The following is a 15,406-nucleotide window of genomic DNA, read 5'->3' on the forward strand; positions in this document are numbered from 1 at the left end:
AGAAAAATAGGTAAATTATCTAGAGAAAAAATAGGTGTATAAATAGAGATAAATAGCTAAATAAATCAAAGAAAAAAAGGTAAATAAAAAAATAGGTAAATAAACTAGAGAAAAAATAGGTAAATAAATTAGAGAAAAAATAGGTAAATTATCTAGAGAAAAAATAGGTGTATAAATATAGATAAATAGCTACATAAATCAAAGAAAAAAAGGTAAATAAAAAAATACGTAAATAAATTAAACGAAAAATAGGTAAATAAACAGAGAAAAAATAGGAAAATAAATGAGAGAAAATATAGGTAAGTGACTAGAGAAACAATAGGTAAATAAATAGAGAAAAATAGGTAAATAAATAGAGAAAATATAGGTGTATAAATTAGAGAAAGAAAGAGGTAAATAAATAGAAAAAAGTAAATGAATAGAGAAAAAATAGGTAAATTATCTAGAGAAAAATAGGTAAATAAATAGAGAAAACAAAAGAGGTAAATAAATAGAGAAAAAAATAGGCAAATAAATACAGAAAAATAGGTAAATTAGGTAGAGAAAAAATAGGTTTATAAATAGAGAAAAATAGGTAAATAAACCAAAGGAAAAAAGATAAATAAAAAAATTGGTATATAAATTTGAGGAAAAAATAGGTAAATAAACAGAGAAAAATAGTTAATGAAGTAGAGAAAACAAAGTAGGTAAATAAATACAGAAAAAAGAGGTAAATAAACTAGAGAAGAAATAGGTGTATAAATAGAGATAAATAGTTAAATAAATCAAAGAAAAAAAGGTAAATAAAAAAATAGGTAAATAAATTAAAGGAAAAATAGGTAAATAAACAGAGAAACAATAGGTAACTAACTAGAGAAAAATAGGTAAATAAATATAGAAAAATAGCTAATTAAAAAAAATAGGTAAATAAATAGATGGAAAAAAAGGTAAATAAATAGAGAAAACAAAGGAGGTTAATAAATAGAGAAAAATAGGTAAATAAATAGAGAAAAAAGAGGTAAATAAGTAGAGAAAAATAGGTAAATATATAGATAAAAAATAGGTAAATAAACTAGAGAAAAACAGTGTATAAATACAGAAAAATATCTAAATAAACCAAAGGAAAAAAGGTAAATGAAAAAATAGGTAAATAAATTAGAGGAAAAAATAGGTAACTAAACAGAGAAAAAATAGGAAAATAAATGAGAGAAAATATAGGTAAATAACTAGAGAAACAATAGGTAAATAAATAGAGAAAAATACGTAAATAAATAGAGAAAATATAGGTGTATAAATTAGAGAAGGGAAGATGTAAATAAATAGAAAAAAGTTAATGAATAGAGAAAAAATTGGAAAATAAATAGAGAAAAAATAGGTAAATAAATAGAGAAAAAATAGGTAAATTATCTAGAGAAAAAGAGGTAAATAAATAGAGAAAACAAAAGAGGTAAATAAATAGAGAAAAAATAGGTAAATAAATACAGAAAAATAGGTAAATTAGGTAGAGATGAAATAGGTGTATAAATAGAGAAAAATAGGTAATGAAGTACAGAAAACAAAGTAGGTAAATAAATACAGAAAAAAGAGGTAAATAACTAGAGAAAAAATAGGTAAATAATTAGAGAAAAATAGGTAAATAAATAGAGGAAAAAAAGAGGTAACTAAATAGAGTAAAATAGGTAAATAAATAGAGAAAAAATAGGTAAATAAAATAGGGAAAAATAGGTAAATAAACAGAGAAAAATAGGTAAATAAGTAGAGAAAACAAAAGAGGTAAACAAATAGAGAAAAAATAGTAAAATAAATAGAGAAAAAATAGGTAAATTAACTGGAGATAAAATAGGTGTATAAATAGAGATATATAGCTAAATAAATCAAAGAAAAAAAGGTAAATAAAAAAATATGTAATGAAATTAGAGAAAAATATAGGTAAATAAATGAGAAAGAAAAATGCGTAAATAACTAGAGAAAAAAATAGGTAAATAAATTAGAGAAAATATAGGTAAATTATCTAGAGAAAAAATAGGTGTATAAATATAGATAAATAGCTACATAAATCAAAGAAAAAAAGGTAAATAAAAAAATACGTAAATAAATTAAAGGAAAAATAGGTAAATAAACAGAGAAAAAATAGGAAAATAAATGAGAGAAAATATAGGTAAATGACTAGAGAAACAATAGGTAAATAAATAGAGAAAAATAGGTAAATAAATAGAGAAAATGTAGGTGTATAAATTAGAGAAAGAAAGAGGTAAATAAATAGAAAAAAGTAAATGAATGGAGAAAAAATTGGAAAATAAATAGAGAAAAATAGGTAAATAAATAGAGAAAAAATAGGTAAATTATCTAGAGAAAAATAGGTAAATAAATAGAGAAAACAAAAGAGGTAAATAAATAGAGAAAAATAGTAAAATAAATAGAGAAAAAATAGGTAAATAATTTAGAGAAAAAATAGTTGTATAAATAGAGATAAATAGCTAAATAAATCAAAGAAAAGAAGGTAAATAAAAAAATAGGTAAATAAACTAGAGAAAAAAATAGGTAAATAAATTAGAGGAAAAAATAGGTAAATAACTAGAGAAAAATAGGTAAATAAATAGAGAAAACAAAAGAGGTAAATAAATAGAGAAAAATAGGAAAATAAATAGAGAAAAAATAGGTAAATTATCTAGAGAAAAAATAGGTGTATAAATAGAGACAAATAGCTAAATAAATCAAAGAAAAAAAGGTAAATAAAAAAATAGGTAAATAAACTAGAGAAAAAAATAGGTAAATAAATTAGAGAAAAAATAGGTAAATTATCTAGAGAAAAAATAAGTGTATAAATATAGATAAATAGCTACATAAATCAAAGAAAAAAAGGTAAATAAAAAATACGTAAATAAATTAAAGGAAAAATAGGTAAATAAACAGAGAAAAAATAGGAAAATAAATGAGAGAAAATATAGGTAAATGACTAGAGAAACAATAGGTAAATAAATAGAGAAAAATAGGTAAATAAATAGAGAAAATATAGGTGTATAAATAGAGAAAACAAAAGAGGTAAATAAATAGAGAAAAATAGGAAAATAAATAGAGAAAAAATAGGTAAATTATCTAGAGAAAAAATAGGTGTATAAATAGAGATAAATAGCTAAATAAATCAAAGAAAAAAAGGTAAATAAAAAAATAGGTAAATAAACTAGAGAAAAAAATAGGTAAATAAATTAGAGAAAAAATAGGTAAATTATCTAGAGAAAAAATAGGTGTATAAATATAGATAAATAGCTACATAAATCAAAGAAAAAAAGGTAAATAAAAAAATACGTAAATAAATTAAAGGAAAAATAGGTAAATAAACAGAGAAAAATAGGAAAATAAATGAGAGAAAATATAGGTAAATGACTAGAGAAACAATAGGTAAATAAATAGAGAAAAATAGGTAAATAAATAGAGAAAACAAAAGAGGTAAATAAATAGAGAAAAATAGTCAAATAAATAGAGAAAAAATAGGTAAATAATTTAGAGAAAAAATAGTTGTATAAATAGAGATAAATAGCTAAATGAATCAAAGAAAAAAAGGGAAATAAAAAAATAGGTAAATAAACTAGAGAAAAAAATAGGTAAATAAATTAGAGAAAAAATAGGTAAATTATCTAGAGAAAAAATAGGTGTATAAATATAGATAAATAGCTAAATAAATCAAAGAAAAAAGGTAAATAAAACAATAGGTAAAGAAATTAAAGGAAAAAATAGGTAAATAAACAGAGAAAAATAGGTAAATAAATGAGAGAAAAAATAGGTATATATCTAGAGAAAAAATAGGTAAATAAATAGAGAAAAATAGGTAAATAAATAGAGAAAAATAGGTAAATAAGTAGAGAAAACAAAAGAGGTAAATAAATAGAGAAAAAATAGGAAAATAAATAGAGAAAAATAGGTAAATTATCTGGAGATAAAATAGGTGTATAAATAGAGATAAATAGCTAAATAAATCAAAGAAAAAAATGTAAATAAAAAAATATGTAATGAAATTAGAGGAAAATATAGGTAAATAAATGAGAAAGAAAAATGCGTAAATAACTAGAGAAAAAATTGGTAACTAAATAGAGAAAAATAGGTAAATAAATAGAGAAAAATAGGTAAATAAAATAGGGAAAAATAGGTAAATAAACAGAGAAAAATAGGTAAATAAGTAGAGAAAACAAAAGAGGTAAATAAATAGAGAAAAAATAGGAAAATAAATAGAGACAAATAGGTAAATTATCTGGAGAAAAAATCGATGTATACATAGAGATATATAGCTAAATAAATCATAGAAAAAAAGGTAAATAAAAAAATAGGTGAAGAAATTAGAGGAAAAAATAGGTAAATTACTAGAGAAAAATAGGTAAATAAATAGAGAAAACAAAAGAGGTAAATAAATAGAGAAAACAAAAGAGGTAAATAAATAGAGAAAAATAGGAAAATAAATAGAGAAAAAAATAGGCAAATAAATAGATAAAAATAGGTAAATAAACTAGGGAAAAAGTAGGTGTATAAATAGAGAAAAGTAGCTAAATAAATCAAGGGAAAAAAGGTAAATAAAAAAATAGGTAAATAAATTAGAGGAAAAAATAGGTAAATAACTAGAGAAAAATAGGTAAATAAATAGAGAAAACAAAAGAGGTAAATAAATAGAGAAAAATAGGAAAATAAATAGAGAAAAAATAGGTATATTATCTAGAGAAAAAATAGGTGTATAAATAGAGATAAATAGCTAAATAAATCAAGGGAAAAAAGGTAAATAAAAAAATAGGTAAATAAATTAGAGGAAAAAGTAGGTAAATAACTAGAGAAAAATAGGTAAATAAATAGAGAAAACAAAAGAGGTAAATAAATAGAGAAAAATAGGAAAATAAATAGAGAAAAATAGGTAAATTATCTAGAGAAAAAATAGGTGTATAAATAGAGATAAATAGCTAAATAAATCAAAGAAAAAAAGGTAAATAAAAAAATAGGTAAATAAACTAGAGAAAAAATAGGTAAATAAATTAGAGAAAAAATAGGTAAATTATCTAGAGAAAAAATAGGTGTATAAATATAGATAAATAGCTACATAAATCAAAGAAAAAAAGGTAAATAAAAAAATACGTAAATAAATTAAACGAAAAATAGGTAAATAAACAGAGAAAAAATAGGAAAATAAATGAGAGAAAATATAGGTAAGTGACTAGAGAAACAATAGGTAAATAAATAGAGAAAAATAGGTAAATAAATAGAGAAAATATAGGTGTATAAATTAGAGAAAGAAAGAGGTAAATAAATAGAAAAAAGTAAATGAATAGAGAAAAAATAGGTAAATTATCTAGAGAAAAATAGGTAAATAAATAGAGAAAACAAAAGAGGTAAATAAATAGAGAAAAAAATAGGCAAATAAATACAGAAAAATAGGTAAATTAGGTAGAGAAAAAATAGGTTTATAAATAGAGAAAAATAGGTAAATAAACCAAAGGAAAAAAGATAAATAAAAAAATTGGTATATAAATTTGAGGAAAAAATAGGTAAATAAACAGAGAAAAATAGTTAATGAAGTAGAGAAAACAAAGTAGGTAAATAAATACAGAAAAAAGAGGTAAATAAACTAGAGAAGAAATAGGTGTATAAATAGAGATAAATAGTTAAATAAATCAAAGAAAAAAAGGTAAATAAAAAAATAGGTAAATAAATTAAAGGAAAAATAGGTAAATAAACAGAGAAACAATAGGTAACTAACTAGAGAAAAATAGGTAAATAAATATAGAAAAATAGCTAATTAAAAAAAATAGGTAAATAAATAGATGGAAAAAAAGGTAAATAAATAGAGAAAACAAAGGAGGTTAATAAATAGAGAAAAATAGGTAAATAAATAGAGAAAAAAGAGGTAAATAAGTAGAGAAAAATAGGTAAATATATAGATAAAAAATAGGTAAATAAACTAGAGAAAAACAGTGTATAAATACAGAAAAATATCTAAATAAACCAAAGGAAAAAAGGTAAATGAAAAAATAGGTAAATAAATTAGAGGAAAAAATAGGTAACTAAACAGAGAAAAAATAGGAAAATAAATGAGAGAAAATATAGGTAAATAACTAGAGAAACAATAGGTAAATAAATAGAGAAAAATACGTAAATAAATAGAGAAAATATAGGTGTATAAATTAGAGAAGGGAAGATGTAAATAAATAGAAAAAAGTTAATGAATAGAGAAAAAATTGGAAAATAAATAGAGAAAAAATAGGTAAATAAATAGAGAAAAAATAGGTAAATTATCTAGAGAAAAAGAGGTAAATAAATAGAGAAAACAAAAGAGGTAAATAAATAGAGAAAAAATAGGTAAATAAATACAGAAAAATAGGTAAATTAGGTAGAGATGAAATAGGTGTATAAATAGAGAAAAATAGGTAATGAAGTACAGAAAACAAAGTAGGTAAATAAATACAGAAAAAAGAGGTAAATAACTAGAGAAAAAATAGGTAAATAATTAGAGAAAAATAGGTAAATAAATAGAGGAAAAAAAGAGGTAACTAAATAGAGTAAAATAGGTAAATAAATAGAGAAAAAATAGGTAAATAAAATAGGGAAAAATAGGTAAATAAACAGAGAAAAATAGGTAAATAAGTAGAGAAAACAAAAGAGGTAAACAAATAGAGAAAAAATAGTAAAATAAATAGAGAAAAAATAGGTAAATTAACTGGAGATAAAATAGGTGTATAAATAGAGATATATAGCTAAATAAATCAAAGAAAAAAAGGTAAATAAAAAAATATGTAATGAAATTAGAGAAAAATATAGGTAAATAAATGAGAAAGAAAAATGCGTAAATAACTAGAGAAAAAAATAGGTAAATAAATTAGAGAAAATATAGGTAAATTATCTAGAGAAAAAATAGGTGTATAAATATAGATAAATAGCTACATAAATCAAAGAAAAAAAGGTAAATAAAAAAATACGTAAATAAATTAAAGGAAAAATAGGTAAATAAACAGAGAAAAAATAGGAAAATAAATGAGAGAAAATATAGGTAAATGACTAGAGAAACAATAGGTAAATAAATAGAGAAAAATAGGTAAATAAATAGAGAAAATGTAGGTGTATAAATTAGAGAAAGAAAGAGGTAAATAAATAGAAAAAAGTAAATGAATGGAGAAAAAATTGGAAAATAAATAGAGAAAAATAGGTAAATAAATAGAGAAAAAATAGGTAAATTATCTAGAGAAAAATAGGTAAATAAATAGAGAAAACAAAAGAGGTAAATAAATAGAGAAAAATAGTAAAATAAATAGAGAAAAAATAGGTAAATAATTTAGAGAAAAAATAGTTGTATAAATAGAGATAAATAGCTAAATAAATCAAAGAAAAGAAGGTAAATAAAAAAATAGGTAAATAAACTAGAGAAAAAAATAGGTAAATAAATTAGAGAAAAAATAGGTAAATTATCTAGAGAAAAAATAGGTGTATAAATATAGATAAATAGCTAAATAAATCAAAGAAAAAAAGGTAAATAAAACAATAGGTAAAGAAATTAAAGGAAAAAATAGGTAAATAAACAGAGAAAAATAGGTAAATAAATGAGAGAAAAAATAGGTAAATATCTAGAGAAAAAATAGGTAAATAAATAGAGAAAAATAGGTAAATAAATAGAGAAAAATAGGTAAATAAGTAGAGAAAACAAAAGAGGTAAACAAATAGAGAAAAAATAGTAAAATAAATAGAGAAAAATAGGTAAATTATCTGGAGATAAAATAGGTGTATAAATAGAGATAAATAGCTAAATAAATCAAAGAAAAAAAGGTAAATAAAAAAATATGTAATGAAATTAGAGGAAAATATAGGTAAATAAATGAGAAAGAAAAATGCGTAAATAACTAGAGAAAAAATTGGTAACTATATAGAGAAAAATAGGTAAATAAACAGAGAAAAATAGGTAAATAAAATAGGGAAAAATAGGTAAATAAACAGAGAAAAATAGGTAAATAAGTAGAGAAAACAAAAGAGGTAAATAAATAGAGAAAAAATAGGAAAATAAATAGAGAAAAATAGGTAAATTATATAGAGAAAAAATAGGTGTATAAATAGAGATAAATAGCTAAATAAATCAAAGAAAAAAAAGGTAAATAAAAAAATAGGTAAATAAATTAGAGGAAAAAATAGGTAAATAACTAGAGAAAAATAGGTAAATAAATAGAGAAAACAAAAGAGGTAAATAAATAGAGAAAAATAGGAAAATAAATAGAGAAAAAATAGGTAAATTATCTAGAGAAAAAATAGGTGTATAAATAGAGACAAATAGCTAAATAAATCAAAGAAAAAAAGGTAAATAAAAAAATAGGTAAATAAACTAGAGAAAAAAATAGGTAAATAAATTAGAGAAAAAATAGGTAAATTATCTAGAGAAAAAATAAGTGTATAAATATAGATAAATAGCTACATAAATCAAAGAAAAAAAGGTAAATAAAAAATACGTAAATAAATTAAAGGAAAAATAGGTAAATAAACAGAGAAAAAATAGGAAAATAAATGAGAGAAAATATAGGTAAATGACTAGAGAAACAATAGGTAAATAAATAGAGAAAAATAGGTAAATAAATAGAGAAAAATATAGGTGTATAAATAGAGAAAATATAGGTGTATAAATTAGAGAAAGAAAGAAGTAAATAAATAGAAAAAAGTAAATAAATGGAGAAAAAATTGGAAAATAAATAGAGAAAAAATAGGTAAATAAATAGAGAAAAAATAGGTAAATTATCTAGAGAAAAATAGGTAAATAAATAGAGAAAACAAAAGAGGTAAATAAATAGAGAAAAAATAGTAACATAAATAGAGAAAAAGTAGGTAAATAATTTAGAGAAAAAATAGTTGTATAAATAGAGATAAATAACTAAATAAATCAAAGAAAAAAAGGTAAATAAACTAGAGAAAAAAATAGGTAAATAAATTAGAGAAAAAATAGGTAAATTATCTAGAGAAAAAATAGGTGTATAAATATAGATAAATAGCTAAATAAATCAAAGAAAAAAAGGTAAATAAAACAATAGGTAAAGAAATTAAAGGAAAAAATAGGTAAATAAACAGAGAAAAAATAGGTAAATAAATGAGAGAAAAAATAGGTAAATATCTAGAGAAAAAATAGGTAAATAAATAGAGAAAAATAGGTAAATAAATAGAGAAAAATAGGTAAATAAACAGAGAAAAATAGGTAAATAAGTAGAGAAAACAAAAGAGGTAAACAAATAGAGAAAAAATAGTAAAATAAATAGAGAAAAATAGGTAAATTATCTGGAGATAAAATAGGTGTATAAATAGAGATAAATAGCTAAATAAATCAAAGAAAAAAAGGTAAATAAAAAAATATGTAATGAAATTAGAGGAAAATATAGGTAAATAAATGAGAAAGAAAAATGCGTAAATAACTAGAGAAAAAATTGGTAACTAAATAGAGAAAAATAGGTAAATAAATAGAGAAAAATACGTATATAAAATAGGGAAAAATAGGTAAATAAACAGAGAAAATAGGTAAATAAGTAGAGAAAACAAAAGAGGTAAATAAATAGAGAAAAAATAGGAAAATAAATAGAGACAAATAGGTAAATTATATAGAGAAAAAATAGGTGTATAAATAGAGATAAATAGCTAAATAAATCAAAGAAAAAAAGGTAAATAAAAAAATAGGTAAATAAATTAGAGGAAAAAATAGGTAAATAACTAGAGAAAAATAGGTAAATAAATAGAGAAAACAAAAGAGGTAAATAAATAGAGAAAAATAGGTAAATAAATAGCGAAAAATAGGTATATAAAATAGGGAAAAATAGGTAAATAAACAGAGAAAATAGGTAAATAAGTAGAGAAAACAAAAGAGGTAAATAAATAGAGAAAAAATAGGAAAATAAATAGAGACAAATAGGTAAATTATCTGGAGAAAAAATCGATGTATACATAGAGATATATAGCTAAATAAATCATAGAAAAAAAGGTAAATAAAAAAATAGGTGAAGAAATTAGAGGAAAAAATAAGTAATTAAATGAGAAAGAAACTGGGTAAATAACTAGAGAAAAAATTGGTAAATAAATAGAGGAAAAAAAGAGGTAACTAAATAGAGAAAAATAGGTAAATAAATAGAGAAAAATACGTATATAAAATAGGGAAAAATAGGTAAATAAACAGAGAAAATAGGTAAATAAGTAGAGAAAACAAAAGAGGTAAATAAATAGAGAAAAAATAGGAAAATAAATAGAGACAAATAGGTAAATTATATAGAGAAAAAATAGGTGTATAAATAGAGATAAATAGCTAAATAAATCAAAGAAAAAAAGGTAAATAAAAAAATAGGTAAATAAATTAGAGGAAAAAATAGGTAAATAACTAGAGAAAAATAGGTAAATAAATAGAGAAAACAAAAGAGGTAAATAAATAGAGAAAAATAGGTAAATAAATAGCGAAAAATAGGTATATAAAATAGGGAAAAATAGGTAAATAAACAGAGAAAATAGGTAAATAAGTAGAGAAAACAAAAGAGGTAAATAAATAGAGAAAAAATAGGAAAATAAATAGAGACAAATAGGTAAATTATCTGGAGAAAAAATCGATGTATACATAGAGATATATAGCTAAATAAATCATAGAAAAAAAGGTAAATAAAAAAATAGGTGAAGAAATTAGAGGAAAAAATAAGTAAATAAATGAGAAAGAAACTGGGTAAATAACTAGAGAAAAAATTGGTAAATAAATAGAGGAAAAAAAGAGGTAACTAAATAGAGAAAAATAGGTAAATAAATAGAGAGAAAATAGGTAAATAAAATAGGGAAAAATAGGTAAATAAACACAGAAAAATAGGTAAATAAGTAGAGAAAACCAAAGAGGTAAACAAATAGAGAAAAAATAGGAAAATAAATAGAGAAAAAATAGGTAAATTATCTGGAGAAAAAATCGATGTATACATAGAGATATATAGCTAAATAAATCAAAGAAAAAAAGGTAAATAAAAAAATAGGTAAAGAAATTTGAGGAAAAAATAGGTAAATAAATGAGAAAGAAAAATGGGTAAATAACTAGAGAAAAAATTGGTAAATAAATAGAGGATAAGAAGAGGTAACTAAATAGAGAAAAATAGTAAAATAAATAGAGAAAAATTAGGTAAATTAACTGGAGATAAAATAGGTGTATAAATAGAGATATATAGCTAAATAAATCAAAGAAAAAAAGGTAAATAAAAAAATATGTAATGAAATTAGAGAAAAATATAGGTAAATAAATGAGAAAGAAAAATGCGTAAATAACTAGAGAAAAAATTGGTAACTAAATAGAGAAAAATAGGTAAATAAATAGAGAAAAATAGGTAAATAAAATAGGGAAAAATAGGTAAATAAACAGAGAAAAATAGGTAAATAAGTAGAGAAAACAAAAGAGGTAAATAAATAGAGAAAAAATAGGAAAATAAATAGAGAAAAATAGGTAAATTATATAGAGAAAAATAGGTGTATAAATAGAGATAAATAGCTAAATAAATCAAAGAAAAAAAGGTAAATAAAAAAATAGGTAAATAAATTAGAGGAAAAAATAGGTAAAGAACTAGAGAAAAATAGGTAAATAAATAGAGAAAACAAAAGAGGTAAATAAATAGAGAAAAATAGGAAAATAAATAGAGAAAAAATAGGTAAATTATCTAGAGAAAAAATAGGTGTATAAATAGAGATAAATAGCTAAATAAATCAAAGAAAAAAGGTAAATAAAAAAATACGTAAATAAATTAAAGGAAAAATAGGTAAATAAACAGAGAAACAATAGGTAAATAACTAGAGAAAAATAGGTAAATAAATATAGAAAAATAGCTAATTAAAAAAAATAGGTAAATAAATAGATGGAAAAAAAGGTAAATAAATAGAGAAAACAAAGGAGGTTAATAAATAGAGAAAAATAGGTAAATAAATAGAGAAAAAAGAGGTAAATAAGTAGAGAAAAATAGGTAAATATATAGATAAAAAATAGGTAAATAAACTAGAGAAAAACAGTGTATAAATACAGAAAAATATCTAAATAAACCAAAGGAAAAAAGGTAAATGAAAAAATAGGTAAATAAATTAGAGGAAAAAATAGGTAACTAAACAGAGAAAAAATAGGAAAATAAATGAGAGAAAATATAGGTAAATAACTAGAGAAACAATAGGTAAATAAATAGAGAAAAATACGTAAATAAATAGAGAAAATATAGGTGTATAAATTAGAGAAGGGAAGATGTAAATAAATAGAAAAAAGTTAATGAATAGAGAAAAAATTGGAAAATAAATAGAGAAAAAATAGGTAAATAAATAGAGAAAAAATAGGTAAATTATCTAGAGAAAAATAGGTAAATAAATAGAGAAAACAAAAGAGGTAAATAAATAGAGAAAAAATAGGTAAATAAATACAGAAAAATAGGTAAATTAGGTAGAGAAGAAATAGGTGTATAAATAGAGAAAAATAGGTAATGAAGTACAGAAAACAAAGTAGGTAAATAAATACAGAAAAAAGAGGTAAATAACTAGAGAAAAAATAGGTAAATAATTAGAGAAAAAATAGGTAAATAAATAGAGGAAAAAAAGAGGTAACTAAATAGAGTAAAATAGGTAAATAAATAGAGAAGAAATAGGTAAATAAAATAGGGAAAAATAGGTAAATAAACAGAGAAAAATAGGTAAATAAGTAGAGAAAACAAAAGAGGTAAACAAATAGAGAAAAAATAGTAAAATAAATAGAGAAAAAATAGGTAAATTAACTGGAGATAAAATAGGTGTATAAATAGAGATATATAGCTAAATAAATCAAAGAAAAAAAGGTAAATAAAAAAATATGTAATGAAATTAGAGAAAAATATAGGTAAATAAATGAGAAAGAAAAATGCGTAAATAACTAGAGAAAAAAATAGGTAAATAAATTAGAGAAAATATAGGTAAATTATCTAGAGAAAAAATAGGTGTATAAATATAGATAAATAGCTACATAAATCAAAGAAAAAAAGGTAAATAAAAAAATACGTAAATAAATTAAAGGAAAAATAGGTAAATAAACAGAGAAAAAATAGGAAAATAAATGAGAGAAAATATAGGTAAATGACTAGAGAAACAATAGGTAAATAAATAGAGAAAAATAGGTAAATAAATAGAGAAAATGTAGGTGTATAAATTAGAGAAAGAAAGAGGTAAATAAATAGATAAAAGTAAATGAATGGAGAAAAAATTGGAAAATAAATAGAGAAAAATAGGTAAATAAATAGAGAAAAAATAGGTAAATTATCTAGAGAAAAATAGGTAAATAAATAGAGAAAACAAAAGAGGTAAATAAATAGAGAAAAATAGTAAAATAAATAGAGAAAAAATAGGTAAATAATTTAGAGAAAAAATAGTTGTATAAATAGAGATAAATAGCTAAATAAATCAAAGAAAAAAAGGTAAATAAAAAAATAGGTAAATAAACTAGAGAAAAAAATAGGTAAATAAATTAGAGAAAAAATAGGTAAATTATCTAGAGAAAAAATAGGTGTATAAATATAGATAAATAGCTAAATAAATCAAAGAAAAAAAGGTAAATAAAACAATAGGTAAAGAAATTAAAGGAAAAAATAGGTAAATAAACAGAGAAAAATAGGTAAATAAATGAGAGAAAAAATAGGTAAATATCTAGAGAAAAAATAGGTAAATAAATAGAGAAAAATAGGTAAATAAATAGAGAAAAATAGGTAAATAAGTAGAGAAAACAAAAGAGGTAAACAAATAGAGAAAAAATAGTAAAATAAATAGAGAAAAATAGGTAAATTATCTGGAGATAAAATAGGTGTATAAATAGAGATAAATAGCTAAATAAATCAAAGAAAAAAAGGTAAATAAAAAAATATGTAATGAAATTAGAGGAAAATATAGGTAAATAAATGAGAAAGAAAAATGCGTAAATAACTAGAGAAAAAATTGGTAACTATATAGAGAAAAATAGGTAAATAAACAGAGAAAAATAGGTAAATAAAATAGGGAAAAATAGGTAAATAAACAGAGAAAAATAGGTAAATAAGTAGAGAAAACAAAAGAGGTAACTAAATAGAGAAAAATAGGTAAATAAATAGAGAAAAATAGGTAAATTAACTGGAGATAAAATAGGTGTATAAATAGTGATAAATAGCTAAATAAATCAAAGAAAAAAAGGTAAATAAAAAAATATGTAATGAAATTAGAGAAAAATATAGGTAAATAAATGAGAAAGAAAAATGCGTAAATAACTAGAGAAAAAATTGGTAACTAAATAGAGAAAAATAGGTAAATAAACAGAGAAAAATAGGTAAATAAAATAGGGAAAAATAGGTAAATAAACAGAGAAAAATAGGTAAATAAGTAGAGAAAACAAAAGAGGTAAATAAATAGAGAAAAAATAGGAAAATAAATAGAGAAAAATAGGTAAATTATATAGAGAAAAAATAGGTGTATAAAAAGAGATAAATAGCTAAATAAATCAAAGAAAAAAAGGTAAATAAAAAATTAGGTAAATAAATTAGAGGAAAAAATAGGTAAATAACTAGAGAAAAATAGGTAAATAAATAGAGAAAAAAAAGAGGTAAATAAATAGAGAAAAATAGGAAAATAAATAGAGAAAAAATAGGTAAATTATCTAGAGAAAAAATAGGTGTATAAATAGAGATAAATAGCTAAATAAATCAAAGAAAAAAAGGTAAATAAAAAAATAGGTAAATAAACTAGAGAAAAAAATAGGTAAATAAATTAGAGAAAAAATAGGTAAATTATCTAGAGAAAAAATAGGTGTATAAATATAGATAAATAGCTACATAAATCAAAGAAAAAAAGGTAAATAAAAAAATATGTAATGAAATTAGAGAAAAATATAGGTAAATAAATGAGAAAGAAAAATGCGTAAATAACTAGAGAAAAAATTGGTAACTAAATAGAGAAAAATAGGTAAATAAATAGAGAAAAATAGGTAAATAAAATAGGGAAAAATAGGTAAATAAACAGAGAAAAATAGGTAAATAAGTAGAGAAAACAAAAGAGGTAAACAAATAGAGAAAAAATAGTAAAATAAATAGAGAAAAATAGGTAAATTAACTGGAGATAAAATAGGTGTATAAATAGTGATAAATAGCTAAATAAATCAAAGAAAAAAAGGTAAATAAAAAAATATGTAATGAAATTAGAGAAAAATATAGGTAAATTAATGAGAAAGAAAAATGCGTAAATAACTAGAGAAAAAATTGGTAACTAAATAGAGAAAAATAGGTAAATAAATAGAGAAAAGTAGGTAAATAAAATAGGGAAAAATAGGTAAATAAACAGAGAAAAATAGGTAAATAAGTAGAGAAAACAAAAGAGGTAAATAAATAGAGAAAAAATAGGAAAATAAATAGAGAAAAATAGGTAAATTATATAGAGAAAAAATAGGTGTATAAAAAGAGAT

At 20.6% G+C, this 15,406-nt stretch overlaps 2 long non-coding RNA genes across 7 annotated transcripts; both read left to right on the forward strand.

Moving 5' to 3' along the window:
- The first annotated feature begins 8 nt into the window (after positions 1-8).
- LOC143378274 (uncharacterized) lies at positions 9-8,300 on the forward strand. 4 transcript variants are annotated; one of them, XR_013088057.1, is made up of 3 exons: positions 9-5,549; positions 6,407-7,383; positions 8,106-8,300. It is a non-coding gene; the product is annotated as an uncharacterized LOC143378274 (long non-coding RNA). The 4 variants fall into 4 exon arrangements; XR_013088058.1 differs by having other exon boundaries at positions 9-4,829; positions 5,186-7,383; XR_013088056.1 differs by having other exon boundaries at positions 9-3,736; positions 3,784-7,383.
- A 642-nt stretch (positions 8,301-8,942) lies between these two features.
- On the forward strand, positions 8,943-14,634 carry LOC143378275 (uncharacterized). Of its 3 annotated transcripts, XR_013088061.1 has the most exons (3): positions 8,943-10,742; positions 11,291-13,688; positions 13,962-14,634. It is a non-coding gene; the product is annotated as an uncharacterized LOC143378275 (long non-coding RNA). The 3 variants fall into 3 exon arrangements; XR_013088060.1 differs by lacking the exon at positions 13,962-14,634 and having other exon boundaries at positions 11,291-13,696; XR_013088062.1 differs by lacking the exon at positions 13,962-14,634 and having other exon boundaries at positions 8,943-10,129; positions 11,291-13,696.
- The last annotated feature ends 772 nt before the right edge of the window (positions 14,635-15,406 follow it).

This window comes from Andrena cerasifolii, unplaced genomic scaffold (assembly GCF_050908995.1).
Source record: "Andrena cerasifolii isolate SP2316 unplaced genomic scaffold, iyAndCera1_principal scaffold1996, whole genome shotgun sequence".
Taxonomy (NCBI): domain Eukaryota; kingdom Metazoa; phylum Arthropoda; class Insecta; order Hymenoptera; family Andrenidae; genus Andrena; species Andrena cerasifolii.